At 39.4% G+C, this 27,244-nt stretch overlaps 1 protein-coding gene across 2 annotated transcripts in view; it reads right to left on the bottom strand.

Annotated features, from left to right (window-relative positions):
* The window catches only part of LOC109422828 (sex determination protein fruitless), an 883,045-nt gene that overhangs the window by 738,236 nt on the left and 117,565 nt on the right, over positions 1–27,244 (bottom strand). The gene's annotated exons all lie outside the window — the stretch shown is intronic.

Here is a 27,244-nt window from a genome sequence, read left to right as displayed (position 1 = left end):
GACTCGTCAATGAGGGGTGGAGTTGATAAATAATAAATGTATTTGATGAAAAAATTCTTAAAAAAATTAGGCAAAACCGCTTAAGGCGAAACTGGAAGCATTTCCTAATATTTTTGGTTTTTGAATTTTTATAAAATAACGAAGCAATTTTTTGTGAAATTTCGTTCAAACATGGTTTCTGCAAAAACGAAAAACATTTTATACCGCGTAAAAAATCAGAAGATATCCTGATCCACACTCTACATGTGCACGAAAACCGATTTTGAAAATGTTGCTTCGCTATTTAATAGTACATCAAAAACCAAAAAATGAGGAAAGGCTTCCAGTTTCGCCTTAACTCATCGGTTTTGATAAAGAAGACTCTAATTTCACTTTAAAATTGATAAATCTATTGGTTTATTTATTTGTGCACTTCTTCAAGATGTTGAATTCCGACCAAAATTTCCAAGGGGACCCCTCTGGACATAACCCTCTAATACCCAACCCCGCTTTTAGACGGGGTATAGTTTGAGCATTTTTGTAATTTTTGTTTAGTGGAAAATCAAAATTTTGATATTTTTGGCTGATATTTAAGACTGTTTTGTATATCTTAAAATAGTTTTTGGTGTATTTTAAAGCGTATTTACATTTTTTTTAAATCATTGAAAAATTGATGTTTTAGACACCTTTTAGAAGTCATTGTTTGTTTTGTATTGAATCGCTGCAATTAACATATTTCAATTTTTTCTCAAATCGTTCTACCCTAGTTTAATAGTTTAAGGGAATCGAATACACTCTAAAATTATTTTCCTTATAATTACACGGAAAATAAAATTTTCTTTGAAAAAACATAGAAATAAAAATATTTCAACAATAATCATAAAATCTCAAAATGTTTTCATCTCAAAAAATCCGTACCCCAAATAGGCTTCCAGGAAAAATATAAAGTTGTGGGTATGTTCAAAAATAAAAATTATAAAAATCAAAAACTGAAGTTCACGAAATCGAGAATTAAAAATAATCATTTTACAGAGCGCGAGGACTCAACCAGTTGCATCAAAATTGTTCGCAGTAATTTTGGACGCAGAAGGGGATAGGTGCTATAAAATTTAAATTTTTCCATACAACGTTGATCCATCCTACTGTAAAATGACGCCTCAGGAATCTAAAATGATGTAATTTGACAAGATCGCTTAAATTTTTATCAAGATTTTGTTCTTTTACACATATTAATCGATATTGCATCGATTTTGTTCACCTGCGTAATTTCAGCAATGGGTCCAACCCTGATTCTGCAACACTGCCGGTAATCTTAAGTGTGGTCAGAGACTATTTTCTTGCTGCCCGTGTAACTGGTTAACGAACATTTTTGATGATTTGATGTTTCGCATGCATGGGTTTGGTTTTGTTTTTTAATTGGTCACTTCCGACGGGACACCTGGAACCGGTTCCGGAACACAACCGATTCAGATATAGTCTGAAACTATTTTCCTGCTTGCGACACATCAAATGCCTGGGCTTGGTTCACTTTTTTAATTGGCCACTGCTTACCGTTCATCTGGTTATCGAAAAAGCCGCTGTTTGATGCGTCGCATGCCTGGGTTTGGTTCACTTTTTTAATTGGCCAATTCCGGCAGGACATCTGGAACCGGTTCCGGAACACCACCGGTTCAAACTAGGTTTGAAACTATGTTTCTGCTTACCGTTCATCTGGTTATCGAAAAAGCCGCTCTTTGATGTGTCGCATGCCTGGGTTTGGATCACTTTTTGAATTGGCCAATTTCGGCAGGACATCCGGAACCGGTTTCGGAATACTACCGGTTCAAACATGGTCTGAAACTATTTTCCTGCCTACCGTTCATTTGGTTATCGAAAAAGCCGCTGTTTGATGTGTCACATGCCTGGGTTTGGTTCACTTTTTTAATTGGCCAATTCCGGCAGGACATTCGGAACCGGTTCCGGAACACTACCGGTTCAAACGAGGTTTGAAACTATTTTCCTGCTTACCGTTCATCTGGTTATCGTAAAAGCCGCTCTTTGATGTGTCGCATGCTTGGGTTTGGTTCACTTTTTTAAATGGCCACTTCCAGCAGGACATCCGGAACCAGTTCCGGATGTCCTGCTGGTTCAAACATGGTCTGAAACTATTTTCCTGCTTACCGTTCATCTGGTTATCGAAAAAGCCGCTCTTTGATATGTCGCATGCCTGGGTTTGGTACACATTTTTAATTGGCCACTTCCGGCAGGACATCCGGAACCGGTTCCGGAATACTACCGGGTCAAACATGGTCTGAAACTATTTTACTGCTTACCATTCAACTGGTTATCGAAAAATCCGCTATTTGGCGTGTCGCATGCATGGATTATGTTCACTTTCTTATTTGGCCACTTCCGGCGGGACACCCGGAACCGGTTCCGGAACACTACCGGTTCAGATATAGTCACAGACTATTTTCCTTCATCCCGTTCATCAGAGAATCGAAAATGCCGTGGTTTGATGGGTCGCATGCATGGGTTTGTTGCATTTTCATGTCTGGCCCCTTCTTGGGGTACCGGTCCGGAACACCTAAATGGCCATAGCTCCGGAACGGCTGGACCGATCTGAACCATTTTCAATAGCAAACAATGGGACAATGTACCCCGTCGAATGAACCATCGGTCGTTGAAATCGGTTCATATTTACTATCTAAAAATGAGGCGACCTTTTTGTACACATACACACATACACACGCACACACATACATACACACACACACACACACATACATACACACAGACATCATCTCAACTCGTCGAGCTGAGTCGATTGGTATATAACACTTGACCCCTCCGGGGGCTCTATCAAATTTTCGTTTTTGGAGTGAACATATAGCCTTTCGGTACACCTTGGTGTACGAGAAAGGCAAAAATATGTTTATAGGGTATTGGTTCCCTTATTAAGCATGTGGCTCCGATTTTCATCCTACGAAAAACAAAGGAATGAAGCACTGTTTGTTTTGTTTCTTATTTTCGTATTTTTTGTTAGAAGTGAGCACGCATGAAAACAAAAAGAACGGAATCAATCGGTGCCGTAATCGCTTGTTTTCGAATAGGATGAAATTGGGAGCGTGAGATTACTGATGGAACACAAACCCTATGTATATGAAAGTGTACTGGAAAGGCTATATGTTCACTCCAAAAACGACTTTTTGATAGAAGGCTCGGAGGGTCAAGTCACATATACCAATCAACTCAGCTCGACGAATTGAGGTGATGTCTGTGTGTGTGTGTGTGTATGTGTGTGTGTGTGTGTATGTGTGTGTGTGTGTGTGTGTGTATGTGTGTGTACAAATAAACTCACATCACTTTTTGGCAGTAAACCTCGACTGACTTTAATGACCGACGGTTCATTCGACGCGGAATCTGGTCCCATTGTTTCCTATTGAAAATGGTTCGGATCGGTCCAGCCGTTCCGGAGTTATGGCCATTTACGTGTTCCGGACCAGTACCCTTGGAAGGGGCCATACATAAAAATGTAACAAACACATGCATGCGACACATCAAACTGCGGCATTTTGGATAACCTGATGAACAGTCTGCAAGAAAACAATCTCAGACCATATCTGAACCGGTAGTGTTCCGGAACCGGTTCCGGGAGTCCCACTGGAAGTGGCCAAATATGAAAGTGAACCAAATCCATGCATGCGATACATCAAATTGCGGCATTTTGGATAACCTGATGAACAGTCAGCAAGAAAACAGTCTCAGACCATATCTGAACCGGTAGTGTTCCGGAACCGGTTCCGGGAGTCCCGCCGGAAGTGGCCAAATATATAAAAGTGAACCAAATCCATGCATGCGACACATCAAATTGCGGCATTTTGAATAACCTGATGAACAGTCAGCAAGAAAACAGTCTCAGACCATATATGAACCGGTAGTGTTCCGGAACCGGTTCTGGGAGTCTCGCAGGAAGTGGCCATATATAAAAGTGAACCAAATGCATGCATGCGATATATCAAAGCGCGACTTTTTTGATAACCCAATGAAAGGTTGGCATAAAAAAAGACTCAGACCATATCTGAACCGGCAGTGTATCGGAACCGGTTCCGGATGTCCCGCTGGAAGTGGTCATATATAAAAGTGATCCAAACCCATGCATGCGGCACATCAAACTACGGCATTTTCGATAACCTGATGAGCAGTTAGCAAGAAAACAGTCTCAGACCTTATATGAACCGGTAGTGTTTTGGAACCGGTTCCGGGTGTTCCGCCGGAAGTGGCCGTATATAAAAGTTGACAAAACTCTTGCATGCGGCAAATCAAATCACGGCTTTTTCGACAACTTGATGACCGGTTATTGAGGAAGAAGACTAAGACCACAATATGGACTGTCAGTAGTGCCGAAACTAGTTCCCTCCAAAAGCGGCTAAATATAAAATTGAACCAAACCCATGACTTTTTTGATAACCTAATAAACTTTAGCAAGCAAATAGGCTCAGACTATTTAAGAGACTATCGGTAGTATTTCGCAACCGGTTCCAGGCCGGAAGTGACACCAAACCCATGCATGCGATACCTCAAATCACGGCTTTTTAGGTAACATGATGAACAGTTGCAAGAAAATAGACGCAAGCCCTATCAGTAGTGTGTTACGGAACTGATTACGGGTGTCCTGCCAGAAATGATCAAATGTAAAAGAGAACCAATACATGCGACATATCGATGACTTATTCAGTAGCAAGATAAACGGTTAACCAACAAATAATCTCAGACCATATTTGGGAGAACCGGTAGTGTTCCAGAACTGGTGACAAGACGAGTAACGCGTCGGAAGTGGTAAAATATAGAAAGGAACTAAACCATAGCGGCGTTTTTGACAATCTGATGAACAGTCAACAAGAAAATAGTCTCAGGCCACAGTAGTTCGGAATCGGTTGCGGGTGTGATTTGATAGAAGTGAACCAAAACCATGCATGCGATACATAAAATCGCGGCATTTTCAAAAATTTGCCGAACGGTTAGCAAGAAAATAGCCTCAAATCACATCAATTTCCGGCTTTTCAGGTCACGTGATGAACAGTTGACAAAAACATAGTCTAAGACCATATTTGAGACAACCGGAATCAGTTCCAGGTGTCCCGCCGGAAGTAGTCAAACGTAAAATTGCAAGCTGCACATCAAATAGCGGAATTATAAAGGTTAACAAAAAAAATGTCAAAGCGATAAATCAAATTGTGGCTTTTTTGATAGCATGTAAACGTTGGGTAAGATTATAAATGAAGAAATGATCAAAGTCTTCATATATGCGAAAGAACGAAATCGTGACCAAAGCGATCTCTTCAAACCACACCATTTCAGATTCCTGCGGTATATGTATAGTAGGATGGATCAATGTTTTATATAAAAATATAATTTAATCGCGTCAACCTCATACAGTTTTTCAATCTACAATCTTCTTATGCTTCTAAAATTACTAGCATAGCATAGCATAGCATAGCATGAATACTTGCACAAATCTTGGATGGAGTTTCAAAGCTGAATATTTCCATTGACATTGCTGATGTCGCTACTATCTACAGTGTCATAGATTCACTCAGCTCCACACACCTGGCCAAGTCCTTGCAAGCATTTATAAATCCCTTCATCAACTTAGAAAGAGCCCAGAACTGAAGCATCTTCCAATAGATGAAAGGATGTTAAAAATAGCGAATTTTCAACTTATATGCAGTTATAAAGTAAATATACTGAAATAGAATTATTTTTAAATAAATAATATTGGAAAGATCTCACCAATTGTTGTGGGGTTTTTGTGGTTCAATGCCGATCATCCAATTGTCTTGATTAATGTTCTTATCTGTAAAGAACAACACAATACTCAGCAAAGAACAACACTATACTCCTCCTTATGCTTCTAAAATTACTGCTCACAATTTGGGTGCGGCTGGTTGAGCCCTCACTCTTCTCATTGCGATTGAAATTTGAATGAAAAAATTTACATTTTTTGCATTTTCCTCGTAGGAAAATCAAATTTTACATGAATCGTGTTACCAATGATAATAAAATATGGCCTAAAGTGTGCTGAAATAAACATTGGCGAAGATCACAAAGTGATCTGTGATTGTGAATAAAGTTAACCTTCTTCAAGCATTAGCTAACGTCGAAGAAAAGTTTATGAGTACATATTCGACGAGAAAGGCACTATCACCACTAGGTGGATTAATCTGGGTTTTTTGCTCCTAGTATGAGCGCCCTCGCAACCTATGTATTTTTTTCGGCGCTTCCATACCTGTAAGAAAATAGCTTTTCAGTGAAATTAAGAATTTTTTCCGCCCTACTGGATATAATAAAATCGCCTAGGTGATTTTTTAAAGTTTTGCGCTCTTCTGTACACATACAGTATGCGGCAGGAAAAAATGCGAATGTGTTTTTCAACTTCAAACCTCATTTTCGTCCATTTGACATTAACCAATCTATGTTTCAACGTTCCATGATCTATAATAGGCTTGATTTCTGAAAAGTTAATTAAACAATTTCCCATTTTGGTCACTAACCTTCACAGGGCGGCGCCTGAAGATGAAGACAACCAGAATTTTCAAACCGCAGAAAATCGCACAGGTCGCTAAATTTCGCATCTGATAAAACAAATTTTTTGATTTTCTCTACAATATCATCAAATATATGTACTTATTTCATCTGGTATGTGAAACTACACGGCTCTGGATCCGTGTGGTCTGGTTGATCATCGAATTTGAGCTAATTTTGTAACTGTTATAGTCATTTTGTTTAATGACCATTGGGCGCGCAGTTTATTGATATCCGCTTATTAGGCCTACATTATCACATGTTAAACATCAAATATGTTAATTTTTATTTTTCAGTGCTAGAATATAGACATTGACTCATACACTGTCATGAAAAAATAGTCATACATATCCCATATTTAGCGTGTAATAGTGCCTTGAACTTTTCGCATTTTTTTCCTGCCGCACCCTGTAAAAGGCGGCATGGGAGGATTGTTCGTATTTTCACAAAAAAAGCGCAAAGAATATGAAATCTAGGTGATGAGAGGTGTGTCACGGCAGCCAATTGAACGCTTCATAATAAATGAAAAAAAAAAACATAAATAATTCGAAAACTGCCAATAAATAAATAGGGGTGGAAGCAATAATAAACTATAAAAGTTCCACAAACAAATCAAAAAGTGCATTAATGAATTAAAACTTCCCATGAATAATTGATTTTCGAGCAATAAATATTAGAATTTCCACAAATAAATCAACAATTGCAATGAAAAACTATATTTTTTTCCAACAAAAAAACATACTTCATCATAGAACTATGATAGAAAGACTGAAGATATGTGTGCAATTCAAGAGACAATCGCTTGCTGTGCGAACTCGCTAACGCTCGTCGAACTTTAAAAAGGAATAACATCTTTGTTCGCATTATACTGGGCAAATTCTTGGATCTGTGAATTGCCTAGAACCGATTCGACGAAGTTACGGTGCGTCGGATTTTAAAAACTTCGGCAGCCTTCTGCCGCCTCAGTTCCTCAATCCTCTATGCAGCTTCGACGCATGGCCCGGTCAATACTTTTAGCTTAAATTGCATTCAAGTAAATGGCTCGTTGTTTCGTGATTATTGCAAAAGTTTCAATTGCTTTTTTGATGTTTTTCAATTGGGAATTTTTGAATTATTTATGGAAAAATTGCATTTATTTATGGAAAATTAACTTATTGTAATTATTGAATTATTCGAAGAAATTCCGACATTTTTTGCTGCTCGAAAATCAATTATTTATGGAAAATTTTGATTTATTTATGGAAACTTTGCAGTTTATTATTGCTCCCACCCCTACTTCTTTATTGGCAATTTCTGATTTTGTTATGGAACATGATCAATTTTTTATGAGTCGCTTATATTTAAGCCGATGTTTAACCTCCAAAAACCCTCCCTGGGCACGAGCTTGGCGCCCTCACATATGTGAAAGAAAATTGCCTTCTAATTGTTTTTCTCGATTACTTGATTAAAAAATCTTCATTGCGGTACTATAATTTTTTCTCGGTTATGTTATTTTGAATTTTTTGCCCTTACCCGACTTAAAAATTATATCAAGATTTTATCATATTATGTTATAATGTTGTAATATTTTAAATAACTTATTATGTTATAAACTACGCTATTGGAGGCTCGACTGTTGGGTTTCAACTTTCTCTTAGAAACGGCTACGCAGTCTTTTAATAGTGAAACGATGTTTATTAACTGCCCAACGTTTCGACACGGGATTAGTGTCTCCCCTGAAGAAGACACTAATCCCGTGTCGAAACGTTGAGCAGTTAATAAACATCGTTTCACTGTTAAAAGACTGCGTAGCCGTTTCTAAGAGAAAGTTATAAACTACACGCAGAATGATGTTAAAATAACTAAAATTGTAACAAAAGGTACACTGATCAAATCAAGATAATAACCTATTTTGTTATAATCAGATCAAAATTATAACAAAATGTGATATAAATTTCAGCTTTAGGACTACAAGTTTCTATCTAAATTGGATACAAATTTATAACATTATTTTCAAAATAAAACTAAATTATAATACAATAGGGGTACTCACTAAACAGATTAAATTGCTGCGTAAGCCATGATTTTCTGCTTATTTGAAATGTTCAATGATTTTGCGAATGAAATAATCGAAGATTGCCTTGGTGATCGCGACGTTTAATCAGTCTAATCAGTTAACGCTGTTAAGTGAATCCCCCTAATGAGTTATCAAGCAACATTTATAACAGAATGTGATATAAACGAGTTATTGTTTTTTGTAAACACCAAGGATGTTGAACATGATTATAGCACAATGTATTATAAATATCATGATTTGTTATAATTATGATATATTTTTGTTACAATTTTCTAGTTGGGTACACATTTTAGCGGAGATGACTTTATGAATATTCTAAATTTTTGCACCTATACACGTGTAAGAAAAGGCTCATTTATAATATTGGAATTTCGGCTCTTCAGTCAAACTGAAAATAAATCCTTCATCTCCCAGTATGAGCGCCCTCGCAAATATAATATCCTCTATGTATTTTTTTTTGCGCTTCCATACATGTAGGAAAATAGCTTTTCAGTGAAATTAGGAATTGTTTCCGTCCTACTGGATATAAGAAAATCGCCTTGCTGTTTTTTTTCGATATTTTTGCGCTCTTCAAGTCCGTGCACATAAAAGGCGTTCGTAGAGATGGGGAAACCAACATATTCTGGACATAGCAATGCACCAATTTTTTTGGACACTAACGGCAAAAACTAATGGAGGTGTCCAAAATATATTGGCGTAATGCTGTGTCCAAAGTACGTTGGTTCCCCTAAAGTAGATAAAATGCGGAGGGACGCCTACTATATACTGTATAAATTAACTATAACTTATTAACCTTTATGTGGCCGACAGGGTACCCGGGTATCCAGCGCCCATTTTAAAAGCACGGTATAAAAAAAAGCAAAAAGTTTGTCGGACACATAACGGTTAATGGGAAGGGTTTAACCCTTAAAACCTCCCCCATGGGTACGAACTGGGCGCCCCAAATTTGAAAGAATCCTTATTCAAACTAGGGGATTTTTGTTACGCCCTCCCGAATATAATGTAATCTATATCTATATATCTATATCTATATATCTATATATATAAAAATGAGTTTAAAGTTCCTTTGAGGCAACAAAACTCACGAACGGGTGAACAGATCAGGATGACTTATGCAGGGTTAGATTCGTATTCATGGTGGCTGTGTTTATATGCAGAAAAAGTTACGAACATCACTTTAAAAAGTATGAAAATTGTATAAATACTGATATTTGATGAGTCGGGAACAAATTCAGCGTAATCAAAATTAAATCAATCTAGAGTGCGTTGCTGCGATTACCTCAACAGTTGTCAAACCACCGCAGCTTGGCAAGACAAAGTTTGCCGGGACAGCTAGTATATATATATAAATGAGTTTGAAGTCCCTTTGAGGCAACAAAACTCACGAACGGCTGAACCGATCAGGATGGCTCTTGCATGGTTAGTTTCGTATTCATGGTGGCTGTGTTTATATGTACAAAAAGTTACAAAAATCAACCAGAAAAGTTAATAAATTAATATAGTACTGATTTTTCATGAGCTGGGACGAAAATCAACACAATCGAAATGAAACCAATCTAGAGTGCGGTGATATTTTGAACTCAACAGTTGTCAAACCACCACAACCGGGCAAGACAAAGTTTGCCGGGCCAGCTAGTTACCTATATAATTTACCTATTTTTTCTGCGCTGTCAAAACCGTGAGTACCGTCAGTGGGTGTGTCATTGGGTCAAACTGCATAGTCCATCCCTTGGTATGTTGTAACAACAATATTTTAGCTCAAAATCAATGTTGAATTCGGTAAACACGTTCATTTATATATTGTTTAGGATTGTTTAAAGTATAAATGCTTCAACTCTAATCTTGACAATAATATAGAGTAATTAAAATTGGCCCAATTTCACCCCTTCTAGGAGGTCACATTGGGCCAAACACTAAAATTCAATCCAAATAGTTCAATGTGAGAAAATATCGCTAGCAAATCAAAACAAGTGAATATATAGATTAGGCCTGTCCATCTTTTCAAAAATGTTCTCTGATTCTCACCCCGACATATTGATTGGCATCCCAAAAGAAGTAACTGGTCAAAATTTTAGCCAAATCCATGGAAATTAGGAGGTGCATCAAATCAACTTTGCGTTTTTCGACTATTTTTGAACTTCAAAAAATCGTAACTACACTAAATCTTGTCAAGACTTATTTCTTTCAGTACAAATTGAAAGATAAACTTGTTAGCTACAACTTCTCCGAACTACGTGTGCCAATAAAACTGAACGAAAAATGTGTAATTATCACATTTGTAATCAGAAAAACTTCAAAAAGTTGATTTTTTGATAAATTTTATTCTGGAACACCCTAATATACGTAATAAGTTGGGTATTTTAAAACGGCATCATATTCTCCCAGGTTTGGTGGTTATAGCCTGTATCCGCAATAATTGGGACACAGAAATACAGTTATAAATCTGTAATAGATATATAAAAAATGCTCAAATTTGGCCTAATAATATCTTAAGCTGTGTTCATTTCACCTACAAAATATCATGTGAATCGGTGATGTACTTTTTGTTGTAGCTATGAAAGAGTCAAATGTGCGCCATTGAATTTTGTACAGCTCCTAGTTTTGCTTGTCAGCGCTGAAACTTTTGAATTTTGCAAAGAAAATGGTCGAAATTTTAAACACAAACCTCTCAATCTACATTCATTGCATACGCAAAATTTCAAAAGAATCGATGCACTATCAACAATTTTATAGTCGAAACATTTATTGGGACTGAACGCGATTTTAGCCCCTCAGACAGCAATTAGTCAGCACCCCTTATTGTTTCGATTGTACTGTTGAAAGTACTATACCAATAATCATCAAATTTTGCAGACATACTATACACATAATCAACTACCTTCTGTGAAAATTTCATGAAAATTGGCAGAGAAATTCGAAAGTTATGAATAGGCAAACATCGCACATGAAAAACACGAAAAATTTTCACTAACACTCACCCTTATCGACACAAGTAGCTTTCAAACCAATCGATAAAAGTTGATGAAATTTTGCAAGAAAGTGTCTCTATAAGTATCATAACTGCTAACGAAATTTCATAATTATCATCACAGAACTTTGAACTGTAGCCTAAAAGAACCATCTACTATGCGAATGAAAATTGGTCATGATTGTACAAAATGCTTAAAACCACGTCTGTTTGTATTTCATCCACAGTTAAAAGTAATGCATCGATTTTTTATGAAATTTGGCACAAATAATAAACATACACCAAAGAGTTCTGAGTCAATTATTTGGCCAATTTTGCCGATTCATTACAGAGCTACAGCCGCACTTCTGTGTCCCGATTATTGCGGATACAGGCTTTATTTGCTTGTTTGACATCAATGCTATAGGAATTATGAAAAAATATTAAAATTCGGGCCTCGGGCTGAAAATCCCCATAATAAAGAGCCAATAATAATAAAACTCATATTACTTCTCAAAACAACTACTCAATATACAGAGGATGGCCGAAATGTTGGGGATAGGCAACTTCTCTCACAAAAAAGTTCAACATGCTAACGGGTAGCCACTAAATAACGGGAATGTTTTGAATGTGCTCTTAAAAATATATGATCTTTAAAAATGGCAATCTGAATTTAACTATCATAGAGGTTTAACAATGTACGTCCATGGAAAATATAAAATTTAAGAAAGTTGAACGTAGTAATTTGTACAGTATTTTTTTGCAGTGATGTTGGAGCAACTGCTTTGTACGACTTTTCAGAGTTTACTTTCACGCATTTTCTGCGTCTGTGAAATCGTTGGTCAAAATAAATGGTTTCTCAGCAACCTTTAGCATCTACACACTCAAACAGTAATAAGAAAAAATGGGGATACTGACTTGTTTTTTTTTTTGCTTTGGTTGTAGCCTTTTCCCGTAAATGACATTTATAGAAATTTCCAAAAAATGTTATTTTTCTGTATCACCAAAACGTGTCGATGTAATTTGTGCACTGCGGTTCATTGTTGAACTTTTTTGTGCTATTTTTTTTATAACGAACCATTTACATGTTGTTCAATGTGTAAATGTGATTTGATGTAAATATTTGTTATTTAACAAGGCATTCTATTGATTTATCCAGCCCATGTCACAAAAGATGATTTTATTATGTGAAATGATATCATGCTTATTGGTTTTGCTAGTTTTCCTCTATTTCCTTCAGGATCTGTTTCTTGGGATGCCGAAATGTGGAATTCATTCAAAACCGGGCGGGTTCTAGTTTTATAATGGTTTACTATTAACTTTTTTTACGGTTGTTTTGAGCAATCAGTAGAGCCGTCCAAGGCGTTTTGGTAGTGCTTCCTGTTTCAATGTCGTTTTCTGCAGAACAGAATAAGTTGACACAAAATAAAAAATACGCTGACTTTGTGGATATATAGACGATGGTTTTGTCTAAAACATGTTTACTCTATGAACGCTTCTATTGTTTTTAATCAGCTGCTAAAAGCATTCCCGTTATTTAGTGGCCACCCGTTATAACTTTTCATAGAGTGCATCAAAAAATCTCAAATTTTGACTGTTTGACAACCTATTATATGTGCATCATTGGCACAAACTTGGGCTCGATTGATTAATCTTTCGCAAAGTTAGAACCGTTCGGGTAAAGCACTATTTTTTAGACAACTCATTTTTGAGCTGTCATATCTCGGAAACCAGTGAACCGAATTGAATGAAATTTTGAACGTACACTAACAATATACAAATGCTTCACAAACTATTAAAACATGGATACTTTTTGAACGTTGAAAAAAGTTATCATGGATTGACACTTTTTGGATTTTTCTCGAAAAAATGTAATTTTTTACGTCAATGTCAATAAATTTTAGTGCAGATGTCCAATGATTTTCCACTTCTGTTCTCAAGTTATCTTTAATCAGATATATTAGAGCCTATTTAGATTAAAGGAAGAACACATTTAGTAATTTTTGAGTGGTATTGTAAATTTGACTTTCAGTGGAGAATGTTGAAAGCTTCCAATATCTTGGTAGCCAAATTTTCGGCCGATGGCGGCACCAATATCAACAAAGGTGCACGGATAAAGAAGGCGGGGGCTGCTTTTGCGAGTTTAAGGAATGTATGGAAAAACAACCAGATTAGTGGACGCACCAAAACCCGAATTTTTACCTCGAACGTGAAATCTGTGCTGCTATATGCCAGTGAAACCTGGTATGTATCAGTGGAGAACACGCAACTGCTGCAGGTCTTCATCAATAGATGCCTGCGGTATATTATTCGTGCATGGTGGCCAACGTGGAGCTCCATCGTCGATGTCATCAAAAGCCGATAGCGACAGAATTTTGGTAGCGAAAGTGAAGGTTGGTCGGCCACACTCTACGCAGGGGCGGAAACGAAATCTGCAAACAAGCGTTAGACTGGAACCCAGCAGGACATCACAGCAGAGGTAGATCCATAGGCTTATGGCGGCGCAGCCTCAACAACGAAATCAAGCAAGTGCGTGGTGCGCCCAGGATGGAAATCTTTCAATTCGGCCCTCTGCACCACCGTGGGTGCCCAGGACTGAAAGTGTAAGTGATAATTAATTTTTGCCCACTTGTAATGAACATGTAACATAAGGAACAGAATTTCAACAATTTTTTTTTTCTTTCATCAGAAAAAGTTGCTGGGGATCCTGTGGATTTTTTGTGGAACACGTTAAATGAGAGCTAAAAGTCTATATTTTCGAATAATGGAGGATTTGGCGATGCCTATTTTTATGATAAACTTTCACCATATACACGCCGTGATCCAATTACGCTCCCCGATAAGGAGTTCCGTTTATCCTTACGTTCCAAGCTTCTTCGCATAAAAAATATTAGGGGGATTCACTAAACAGCGTCAATTGATCATATATTCTGCGTAAACATCACGATCACCAAGGCAATCTTTGATGATTTCCTTCGCCTTTTCATGGAAACATTTCAAAAAGTGCTTAGGCTGTCCAAAAAAAAAATCGATGTTCTAAAAGTCAAGGTGCTGAACTCTTAAATGAAGTTTACGCATATTTGAAGCATTTTTGTAGAACATTTTGATTTTCTCAAAAATCTTTTGGAGGCTTCGCCAGAGAAATTTTTGAAATATAACCTTATTTCATTAAAATTCGCAAAAAAAAAAAATTTTTAATACATTAAATATTTTTTTAGGGGAATGGCGCATATGAATAGTTCTATCAGATAAAACTTTCATGGTTGAAAATAAAAAATGTTACATGTATTTTTTTTGTAAATTTTGATGAAAATTCTTACAAAATAAACCTTTTTCCAGTCCTGGCGGAACCTCTGAAGGATTTTTGAGAAAACCAAAATGTTCTACAAGAATGCTTCAAATATGTATATCTTTCATTTAAGGGTTGAGCACATCGAACATCATTTTTTTTGGACAGCCTACTAGACATGCAAATGAATTAGTGAAAAGTAGAGCATACACCAATATAGTTCTCACACGTATTAATCACTATGGTCCATCAAAGTTTAACGCACTTCCTAGCGATTTGAAAATAATTCAAAACTGCATATTATTTAAAAGCAAACTGAAACAGTACATAGCTAAGAAGGTAAATGAACATATATTTCAACGAATTAAGTAAATGAAAAGGAAAGACAATTACACCGTCTTCGACCTTGCGGCCTCTACAGACTGAACATTACAAACATACGACACTTTAGAAGAGACGAATGCCGAGGACGGTAAAGTCTCTCTAAACAAAAAAAAAAAAAATACGACAACGGACAACACATATAACACCCAGTGGCCCAGTGGAGAATTTTCCGTTCGACGAAAACTTTTCCCCGACTGGAGCGGGAATCGAACCCACACTCCTGCGAAACCTAGTGACTTGCAAATCCATGTTCCAAGTTTCCAATCGTAGTCCTTATTTCGTCGCGTGGGTCTTTGCCGATTGTATCGAGTCGCATTTTCTCCTATGTTATTTGCAATGGGGATTTTTACGGGTGGCTTATTGGGCTTACGCCAACACTCCTGTCTCGCCGGAGGGCCATCGTGCCAGTTCTGTTTAACGTCCCAACCAACACTAGGACGACCACGCTGATGGGGCTACCACCTTGGATCTAGCTGGGCGTGGTGCAGCGTTTCTTACTCAGCCGCTGGATGCCAGAACAGACGCTGTTTGAGCCGCACCTCCTTAGTGAAAAAAAAACGCTCGAGTCGTACCTCCTCAATCTAGCTGAAGTCAGAAGAACAACAGTGCCCAGGCTGCACTACCAGCTAAGCACACAACTCTTCGCTGGCGGTCTTTGTCATCGCTTGACCCGTGGAATCATGAGGTAGGAACTTGTGAGGACCAGAGCTACGTTGGACGCTCTCCTTATTGACTCACCGTTTTGCAGCCCTGGGGGAAAGACGCGCGTCTAGCGAATTGAGAGTTGGGGTTCGATTCCCACCAGAGCACGTGGATTTCTTATCATTCAAATCTCAATTTGTTCTCCAAATACGTGTTTCTGTAGTGTGCTTGAATGTCAGAGCAATCAAAAGATTACACAGCGCAACATTTTTTTGTCTCAAGAGCAAACTTATGTGTCTCCGAAGGTTTTTGGGCCGCTGAATCCGAATCCGGGCTCAGATTTGTTCTAACACGTCACAATTTTGAGCTATACCACAATCTATAGGGCAAAACATGCGATTTTGGGCTTTTTTGACTGCAAGCCATTAAGCTTGGAAATATTTTTTTTAAGCAATCAAAAGGTTAATTGGCCAATTAACATCTAAATTAACGACTCATGCAAAATATTTCGTTTTACCTAATCAAATTTGATAGATTTAAGCATTTTATGTTAGTATGAAAACTTGCATGCAACTTTTGGAGGGTGACTTGTATGGGAAATATCGTACCTAACATAAATCGCTTAAAACTTTAAAATTCAATTTGGTAAAACGAAATATTTTACATGAGTCGTTAGTTTAGATGTTAGTTGACCAGTTAACCTTTTGATTGCTTAAAAAAAATATTTCCAAGCTTAATGGCTTGCAGTCAAAAAAGCCCAAAATCGCATGTTTTGCCCTATAGATTGAGGTATAGCTCAAAATTGTGACGTGTTAGAGCAAATCTGAGCCCGGATTTGAATTCAGCGGCCCAAAATCCTTCGGAGACACATAAGTTTGCTCTTGAGACAGACAAAAAGTTATTTTTTGTTACGCTGTGTTATCATTGTTCAACATCGACCTTCATATAATAAGAACCAATCATACAAACATTTCTCATTAACAGGATGAGATTGTTGGGAAATGTTTGTAGGTAAGTAAGCTTTAGTTTTGCTGCAAATGCATAGCATACGTCAAGTCAATCAACAATCTAGCATTCGGGAGGTTTTGTAATCGCCAGGACTTATCCCAGTTACAGAGCTAGTCCATCGAGTTATAGAGAAGCCACTGCATAGCAACGATGCATTCATGTCGCTAAAACGACAATTGAAAGAAAAAAAAACCAGAGAATATCAAACGAAAACCTCGTGGGCAAAAAAATCAAATGAAAAAGCAAAACGATCCAGGAATTGGAACCCACGCGTTCCAGTGGGCTCAAGACAAACCTTGAAAGGCTCACGAGGAAAAAAAAGCAAAAAAGAAATTGGAACGGATGTAAGACAAATATTTCGTCTATGTGATGGCGCTTCCGGCGACGACGGGTTCAACTCCCATTGTGTTCCCGAGCAAAGTTTAACAACAAAATTACAGCAAATCGAATAATAATATGAGTATTCAGCAACAAATTGATATCACGTTTTGATATCAGTTTATCTTTACTTAATTTGATTTCAAGTTTTGATTTCGCTTTGCTGTCTTTTTGAATTAATGGAAAAATTTAGTGTTAGAATAGTTTTAAAATCTTTTAGTATTTTTTTATTAGATCATTTATTTGGTAGGCCCATGCGCGCTTAGGCTTTACGGGGCAAATTTTTTTATTTAACTATATAAGGTAATTCTAGCCTAGAATTTCTAGGGATATAGATATTTAGTGCATTATATTATTGCATTTATGATTTGATATCAACCGAAAAACTCTACTTTGACGATTTTTTATTTACATTGCCCTGATAACAAAAACAGTTCAATTTGCTGTCACTGGAACATTCTTCTGCTCTCATTTTTGATGTTTTAGTTGTTAAAACGAGCAAACGACAACCTGACTTATCAAAATTTGCAATATCACACCATCAAGGTTGGTTTTCCATTTGTTATCAGACTTTGCTCGGGTAACCATGGCGCGGCGTCGATTTGGCTCAGTTGTGAGCAAGAGCCGAATTGGAAACATCGTCGTACTTACCTACGCTCGTACCTGTACAGTACGTTGTAAAGGTTGATTAGCTAGTGGAGAATTCACCATCTGGCGGATCGGGAAAAGATTCAACACGGCATCATCTCTCCAAGGACAATGCAATGCGACGAGAACGAAGTGACTGATTTTTTCTCCCCATTTCTCGTAACCCGAAAGACAGTACCAAGACAAGGATAGAACCGAGCGGAGCAGAGCATCCAAACTTACATCGAGCTGCAGCATAGCTATGTGAATGTTCAGTTGTCCCCCGTCTAGTTTTTTTTTGCATGGCACCTGGAGCGATAAATTCCTGGCAATAAATTTTCCATCTCGATTGAGATTCTGTCTTTCAATACCAAAGTGGCTTCGTTTTCTGGTTTTAGCAGTTGATAGCTACCCGAGCAGGAATGAATAACTGCCACATAACTGGAGCATGCCAAAGTCAGGTATCATACCAAGACAAGGTATTGGTAGGTTATCAAGGTATTGAAAATAACTTATTTTGGTATTTTGTAGGTATTGATGAAATACCTCAACGAGTTATTGGTTTGGTGTTGAGGACTGTTTGAGGTATTATTCTGTTATGGAAAAATCGCTATTTGTATGGAAAAATCTCCGATTATTATTTAGGTATTGCCATACCTGATGTTATTATTCACGCGTTATGTACAGAATACACACCAGTTATTATTTTAGGTATTTTACCTCTTATGCAGGGCTACTTAATACCTCATTCAGGTTGTAGGTATTCGGTTTTCCATACCTGAGTTAGTTATTCTTCAACTATTTTCTCCTGCTCGGGTACCGATGACGCGACGTCGTCGGTCGGTGTCGTTGGTAGTCAGGATGTAAAATTCTTTCAATCGGTGGCCTCTGTGCTTGATGTGTCCCACCATTGTAAGCGTCAACGTAAAATAAAGATAGATGGTTGAGAATTTGAAAGTAGGTTATTCGTAAGTTGGCGTGATGAAATGGTTTCGCCAGCTTTTACATTCCATTTGAAAGAAGTAATTCTGATCCATAGAGCCGAAACGGTAAGCGCAGAGGAGCTCAGTAACTACATCACATTGAAGATATTATATAATCAACATTAGTACCCTAAAATAGGGTATCTAAACGGGGCTTCTTCTTTTAATTTCTACAGAATTTCTGTAATGAGAAATCCCCGAAATAAACTAGTCTGGAATTAAAAAATTCATCAATATAGACAAAAAAATCCTCAGAAAAACTCCTGGATAAATCCCTAATAAAACATCAGGAGGAATCTCCGGAGATATTCTTAGATAAATTCCTGGATAAACCCTTGAAGAAATCCCTAGAGTATACCCGAGAAAATATCTTGAAGAAATTCTGATGGCAACCCTATAGAAATCTATGAAGAAATCTGAAAAGCCTTAGAAATCCTGATAAAGTTCCTGAAGAAATTCTTGGAGAACCCGTGGAGGAATCCTGTGGGGAATTGCTGAATAAGTACATAAAGAAATCTTTTTAGGAACCCCTGTTCAAATCCCTAGAGGAATTCTCTTTCGAATACCTAGTTTTAGAAATTCTTGGAACAATCCTCAGAAAAATGCTGGAGTAATATTTACAGGAATTCCTGAATGTATGTAGGGTGACAATGGGTATTATCGGCAGGTTTGTTCTCTTCGTCATGGGGGGTTTTTATCAGCCAAATTGCCTGAAACTTGGCCATATAATTCAGCTTAGTTGGGAAGGATTTGAGGCCAACTATGAGTTCAATAGGTTTAAAAAAACCCCCAAAGACGAAGAGAACAAAACGGCCGATAATAGGTAATTTCCCCTATATTTGATGGTACAAGATTCCTAGAGGAACCTTTGACTAAGCTCATGTGAAGCTCCTCGAGGAGTTCCTAGAAGTACTAAATCTCTCGTTGAATATCAAGAGGAACCTCTGATGAAACATGAAAGTCTTCGATCGAACCCTTGAAAAATTCCTGAATAAAGCCCTGAATTCATCAGGGACGCAATCCCAAAAATGGCAAGGTATAAAAAACTTCTAAAACAGTATTGTTTAAAATAGCGGAATAGAGTAAAAGTAATAATATGATACTTTCAGTTGGATTGTTCACAAAGTTAACCAACCGAACCAAAGACATAATTGACATATAGTTCTAAGCGTACTTCAAAACTAAAGACCCAACTCTCAGATAGGGGAACCAACATATTTTGGAAACAGCAACGCGTCAATATTTTTTGTACACTTGCGGCAAAAACAAATGGGAGTGTCCAAAATATATTGGCATAACGCTGTGTCCAAAATACGTTGATTCCCCTAGTTCTCAGTTAACTGAACAACTTTGCCGAAGGCGGTATCATTCTACCTTATTTAGACTCTGAGCTATTGGGTCTTGAATATTTTTGACACTGGCGTCACCTATCGAACGAATTTCGAGCTAAAGCCGCCATTGCCAGATAATAATTTACTGCTGAACTCTTCAAGATATATGTGTTAGAACTATTTCAAGATAGTCCTTAGCTTGCTGAACAACTTTGCGGATTCTGAGTCATAGACATCTGAAATTTGTTTACACTAATGCCATATGGCGGCCGAATCTAGAACCCAGGTCGCCGTTGCCAGATAGTTCTTAGTTTGCAGAAAACAGTACATTTCTTGCTCGTTGGAATTTCGAAAATACACGTTTTTGAGCTTTTTTGACACTAGGCGCCACCTAGGGGATAATTCACGAACCATAGACTAAATTGTTAGGTAGTTCTTAGCTTGCTGAACATCTTTGCCAAAAACGGCACAATTATATCTCATCCGGATTATGAGTCATAGACATCTGAAAATGTTTTACACTGGTGCCACCTAACGGCCGAATCAAGAACCCTCGCCGTTGCCAGATAGTTCTAAGTTTGCTATGAAACTTTGCTAAAAACGGCACACTTTTGACTCATTGGAATTTCAAGATACACATTTTTGAACTTTTTTGACACTAGGCGCCCCGAGCGAATAAGTCATGAGTCATAGACTAAATTGTCAGATAGTTCTTAGCTTGCTGAGCAACTTTGCCGAGGACGGCATCATTCTATCTCATCAGGATTTTGAGATATAGAGGATTGAACATTTTTTACACTGGCGTTATCTTGTGGACGAATCTCGAACTAAAGTCACCGCTATCAGACAGCACTTAGTTTGCTGAAAAACTTTGCCGAAAACAGCACATTTCTAGCTGATTAGAGTTTGGAGGTCCACGTGCTTGAACTTATTTGACACTAGGCGCCACCTAGTGGATAAATCACGAACCACACATTCAACTGTCAGATAATTCTACGCTTGCTGAAAAACTTTGCCGAAGACGGTATCTTTCTCTTTTATCCGGGTTCTGAGGACTAGACGTTTGAACATTTTTGACACTGGCGCCGCCTAGCGTTCGAAAATGTAGCGTTTATAGCAGCAAAGTGTGCTTGCAGGGACGTTTCAGGGAGTCACAAGGGGATTCAGAGGGTCTCAGGATGGATCTAGGGGAGTTCCAACGGGTCTCCGTGGGTTACGTGGGCATTTCAGATGGTGTCAGAGAGTAAAAGGAGGTCTCAGAGGTGCAGAAGGGGGTCTCATTGGCGCCTCAGGCAGTTCCCCGGGGGCTCCAAGGAGTCTCTGGGCTACTACACAAGATCTCAGGGTCTCATAGGCGTCCCAGGGAGTCTTGGGGACGTTTTGAGAGTCTTCAGAGGATTTTCAACGGGGTTTAGAGGCGTTACAAGGGCGTTTTCGAAGGTTTCAGAGGGTCAAAGGGTACCTACGTTACATGACGACCAAAAGAAGTTTCAGATGATTTTCGGCTGGTAACGCATTCAGCGTTACGCAGGCATATTCTATGGTTTCGCAAAGTCTCAGGTGCGATACATGGGGCCTGAGGGGTTTTGGGGGCATTTCGGAAACATTTCTAGAAGTTTCATATGATTTTCAGAGACTTCTTGAAAGGTGTATCAAGACCTTGAAACGCCCCTGGAATGCATTGAAATGCCTCTGAAATTCCTTGAAATGCCCTTGAAACCTCCTTAATTCCATTAAAATGCCATCGAAATTCCCTTAAACCACTTGAACTTCCCCTGAAACCCCTTGTATTTAAGGATGTTCCTGAAATCTGCCTGATGCTACTCTGACCTGAAATGCTTCGAAACGCCCCAGAAATATCCGAAACACCAACCAATCGCCCATGGAAATATCATAATCAATTTGAAATGTCCCTGAAACCGCTTGGAACGTCTTTAAAAGGCTTCATGAACGCCCTGACCCCACCCACTCCTAAAACCTCTGTGAACGCCCTTAAGGTGAATATATGACGAAGCCACACCTGAAAATTTCAAGAGCACAAATCTGAAGAACCGAATGTCGGTTTGCGCTGAAAAGTTGATCGATTGGTTACCCGCTGGTGGTGACCAATCGATCAAATTTTCAGCGCAAACCGACATTCGGTTCTTCATATTTGTGCTCTTGAAAATTATAAGTGTTGCTTCGTCATATATTCACCTTAAAATCCCGTTGAAATACCTTGACACTTTCTGAAATGCCTTGTAACGCCTTTTTAAGGTTCCTGAGAACCCCCTCCCCCTCTGAATCATCTTTTAAGTCTCTTAAAACGACCCCCAAAACCGCCTAATACTTATGAAACGTCCCTGAAATCCCCGTAACCTCATTAAAAAGCCAACGAAACCTGATGGAACGCCCTTAAAATGCTCTTAAAATCCCCTGAAACTCCTCAACAAAACGCAATACAGAACTTAAGAAGCTCCAACCATGCGATGTAGGATCTTTGTTATTCTTGGGACAAACCTTTAAGAACAAGCGTATTGGAATCTCTTATTAACAGTGCATCAGAACTTCAGACGCACAAATCTCAAAAAGCAAGCTTCTAACAACAGTGCATTTTATTATTCTGTTCTTGCTCACTTGTTATAAGCTTAAAATAAGAAGATCAGGTGCGCTGGATTTGTTTACCAAGATATTTGTGCGCTCGAAATCGTGAGTAGGTGCCAAAGTCGGCCATTTTGGGATTCCAACAAGTCTGTCCTTAAGCGCTATGTTGAAATCCTTGAACAAATGTATAATGTCATTAGTGTTGTGCAATGATTGAACATTGATTCCGTGCTCGTGCTTATCATCATAACATTCGGCCACTTTAGTGTCCCACATATGCCGAACTCCGCCGACATATTGTAACAAAAATTATCAACTCACTTTGTCTTCTACCTCTAGTTATAGCCCCCGAATCTGCAAGGCAGCAAGTTCTACAGGTCAATGCCGTTGCTGTGTTGTAACAAGGCAGCAAGTTCTTTTTCGATGAGGCGACACCAAAGTTAAAGTGTCTCGCTTACATAGTTATATATACGTAGTTTTTTATTCGAAGGCAGTCTCGAGAAAAATCTCTTTCAAAAGAAAATGATTGAAAATTTGAGGCGAAAAAAAACGAGACAAGCTTTACTTTGCGCGCACTGATTTTTAGCTCCATCGGTGCCGCTTCGAAGACTGGCAACCAAGTAGTGGTGTATCGTCTCTCCCATCTGCCCCCTCGAAACAGTCAGTCTGTTTATATAAACTGGTTGGCAGTTGGCCAAAATATACATTTATTAGTTCTACTATATTGCCAGCACGCCTGGTTGTCCTTTTTCGCGTTGCGATAAACTCCGGCAGCCAGCGAGGGTCGGCACTTACCCAGTACACACGTGGCCTTCGACGACCATATTGAGCACACATACAGGGAGAAGAGAATGGTGGTGTGGTATCATCCCATCCCATCCCATCGCCGGCCACCGATGATGGTGGAGTGCATTATCAAGTTACGAAATTTCACTTGGTTTTACGACAAAATAACGGAGTAGCCTTGCGCTTGCACAATGCAGTTTGCTCCATGCCATACCGCCTGATGGGTGGGAAGTCGAGTGGGTGCATTTTTCGGCAGGGAAGTGCATTTGGGGGACCAGTCTGAGTCCTTGGTCCTAACTTCCGGCTCATATGAGCGCACCGCCACCATCCTCTCTCCATGATGAGCAGTGGCGAGTTTAGGGATGGGCACTTGGGAAAAAACACAACAGTTGGTGCACTAAAAATCTTGCAATGTTTTGAAGTTACTGACAGCAAGCCTCGTTGGATAACTGTACGACTCGTGCTGAAAAAATCGCTCTTCGCATAAATAACTATTAAAGGTTTTGTCACAAGTACATTATGATGGAGTACATTTTGCAAATTCCATACTTCACACCATTCAAATGACCGTCGAAGTGTTATTTCCACTTGTTGACGGGCGATCAACATGCTACATACATCCAGTGAACTTGCAGGAAGTCCTACTCATGATGGAGACCTTTATCCGAAGCCAGGGGTCATCGTTAATTCGCTAGTGAACAGGATACGGGGTATGTCATCGCCGAAAGCAGAGGAGTTAACCCTCTAATACTGAAATTTTTGATTTTGATCTAAATATCATTTTTCGTCGTCTAAAATCGATTTAAACATGTTTTGGAAGATGATTCTTTTCAATTCTCGATTTCAGTTTTTGATTTTTCTTTTTTTTATTCTTGAACATCCCCACACTTTTATATTTTTCCTGGAAGCCAATTTGGGGAGCGGATTTTTTGAGATGAAAACATTTTGAGATTTTATGATTATTGTTGAAAAATTATTGTTTTAATTTTTTTTCACAAAAAAAAAATATTTTCCGTGTAATTTTAAGGAAAATAATTTTAGAATGTATTCGATTCCCTTAAACTATTAAACAAGGATAGAATGATTTGGAAAAAAAATAAAACATGTTATTTGTATCGATTCAATACAAAATAAACAATGACTTCTAAAAGATGACTAAAATATCAATTTTTCAATGATTTTTAAAAATTGTAAATACGCTTTAAAATACACCAAAAACCATTTTGAGATATACAGAACAGTCCTAAATTCAAGTCAAAAATATAAAATATTTGATTTTCCACGAAACAAAAATTACAAAAATGCTCAAACTATACCCCGTCTAAAGGCGGGATTGGGAATTAAAAGGTTAAAGACTCTGATTGATTTTGGCATATCAGTCCAAGGGGAAACCAAGGGGAAAATCTGCTCAACAGGAACCAGGTTCAGGAAGTGTGGAAGTGTGGAAGCCGTCTTCTACAACAAAAGTGAAAGTCATGACTACTCTCTCCTCGACCCATTTAACACGTTCCCACGATCGCCAAACCCTCCATATCTCCGAAACCCCAAGAAGGCATTGCTTCAAAAAGGGGCTAGTTCACATCGCACCCTCAAGGCTAGCTGCGTAGCCTGCAGCAACGAACATCGATGGCTTTACCTGACGTTACCCGGCACTTAGCCAATTTCCAGAGTGGTCCTAACCACTCCCTTTGCCCTCGGAAGGCAAGCAGGATCAACCCCACGCCCGCGCCTAACTGTTTGCAACACTAGCCAGAAGCTTGCGCTTACTGGCGTACACCGAAGAGCTATTGGACATCATCCGAGACAGTGCCGCAATAGCTGTGGAGGCGCTTTTACAGGCATAATCAACGTAGCTACCGAAGGTAAGCTTATGGTTGATCATCACGCCCAAGTGTTTGACGGAGCGCTTTGACGGGATAGTGCACTCACCTACACTGATCACCGCCTGCTGCTCCGACTTCCGGTTGTTAACAACCGTCACGTCAGCCTTGTGGTGACCCAGCTCCAGTTTCCTGGACCTCATCTACGCCTCCACAACCCCGATCGAGTGGTCGGTAGTCAACTTCACCTCCTCGATCGTTTCACCGTAGACTTCGAGCGTAATGTCGTCGGAAAATCCAACAATCTTCACTCCCACTGGGTACTCTAACCTCAACACCTCAGCGTACATGATATTCCATAACACCGGACGCAGAATGGAACCTTGCGGGACTCCTTTGGTTATGTGGAAGCACTTCCGACTCACCTCTGTGCCGTCGTAAACTAATACTCAATTCTTAAGTAACTTCCGAGAATCTTGTACAGGTACCCCGGTATCCCCAGACGCAAGAGCGCATCGGCAATAGCAGACCAGCTGGCGCTATTGAACGCATTCCTTACATCCAGAGTCACTACCGCACAGAAGCAAATTCCCCTCCTCTTAGGCTCGAGTGCTTTCTCGGCGGTTTTTGTGACCGGCAAGATAGCGTCTACGGTGGACCTCCCCTTCCGGAGGCCGAACTGGTTGCTCGAAAGACCATTTTCGCCCTCGGTGAACCTCAACATTCCAATGAGGTTGATCTTTTCGAGCAGCTTCCCCGCCGTGACAATCAAGCATATTGGTCTATATGCCGACTGGCCTCCGGGTGGTTTCCCCGCCTTTGGCAATAGTACCAGGCTCTACCTCTTCCAAGCTTCTGAGAAAACTCCCTCGTCCAAGCATTTCTGCAAAGCAGACCTGAACATCCCGGGAGCCTCTGCAATAGCTACTTTTAAGGCCAGGTTCGGAACTCCGTCCGGACCTAGGGCCTTACCTACGCTAAGGGACTTAGCTATCCCCGCAAGTTCCACATCCGTGACCCTCTCCTCATCGCCAGCCTCAATCCCCGGTTGTCCTACGAAAGTAGGCCAAGAACTAAGATCATGACGCGGAAAAAGTTCTCCAATGATCCCCTTCAACATCTCTGGAGATTGCTCTGTAGGAGCCATCACACCCCTCGTCTTGGCCATAACGATCCTGTAGGAGTCACCCCACGGGTTCGTACTTGCACTCTGACAGAGACACTCAAAGCAGGCCTTTTTGCTTGCTCTTATCTCGGTCTTAAGCGCGGCTTTTGCAGACGCGAACACCACCCGCTGTTCATTTTGCTCTTCCTCTGATCGTGCTCGCTGCATCCGCTGCCTAGCCCGTAGGCAGGCGCGGCGCAGGTCCGCAATCGCGTCGGTCCACCAATAAGCCGGTGGCCTCCCATTTCTAGGGTGGACTCGCCTAGGCATGGTCGCATCACACGCACGTGAGAGCACCGCTACCAGCTCGTCGCCGTCTAAACCGAGTAAGTTTCGCTCAGGGCGGAGCGTCTCCCTAAATACCCCTTCGTCGAAGTATGATGTCTTCCACCTGCGAGGGCTTGGCCTTGGCCTAGCCGCCTCTTCTTCTATCCGCTGTCTGCTGTTGTTGTAGTCGATACAGTAGCGAACCGCCAGGTGGGCACTGTGAGTGTAGCCATCATCTACTCTCCAGTTCGAACTACTTGGTAGGCCAGGACTACAAAAGGTCACGTCAATAATTGACTCCGCTCCGTTTCGACCATAGGTACTCTTGGTACCGACGTTAGCCAAGTCGACATCTAAGATGGCCAGTGTTTCTAGCAGGATCTGACCCCGCTGGTTCGTGAAACGGCTTCCCCATTCCACGGTCCAGGCATTAAA

Source organism: Aedes albopictus, chromosome 1 (genome assembly GCF_035046485.1).
Source record: "Aedes albopictus strain Foshan chromosome 1, AalbF5, whole genome shotgun sequence".
In the NCBI taxonomy this organism is placed as follows: Eukaryota; Metazoa; Arthropoda; class Insecta; order Diptera; family Culicidae; genus Aedes; species Aedes albopictus.
The sequence above is the reverse complement of the archived record's forward strand: the minus strand, read 5'-3'. Positions and strand labels throughout refer to the sequence as shown.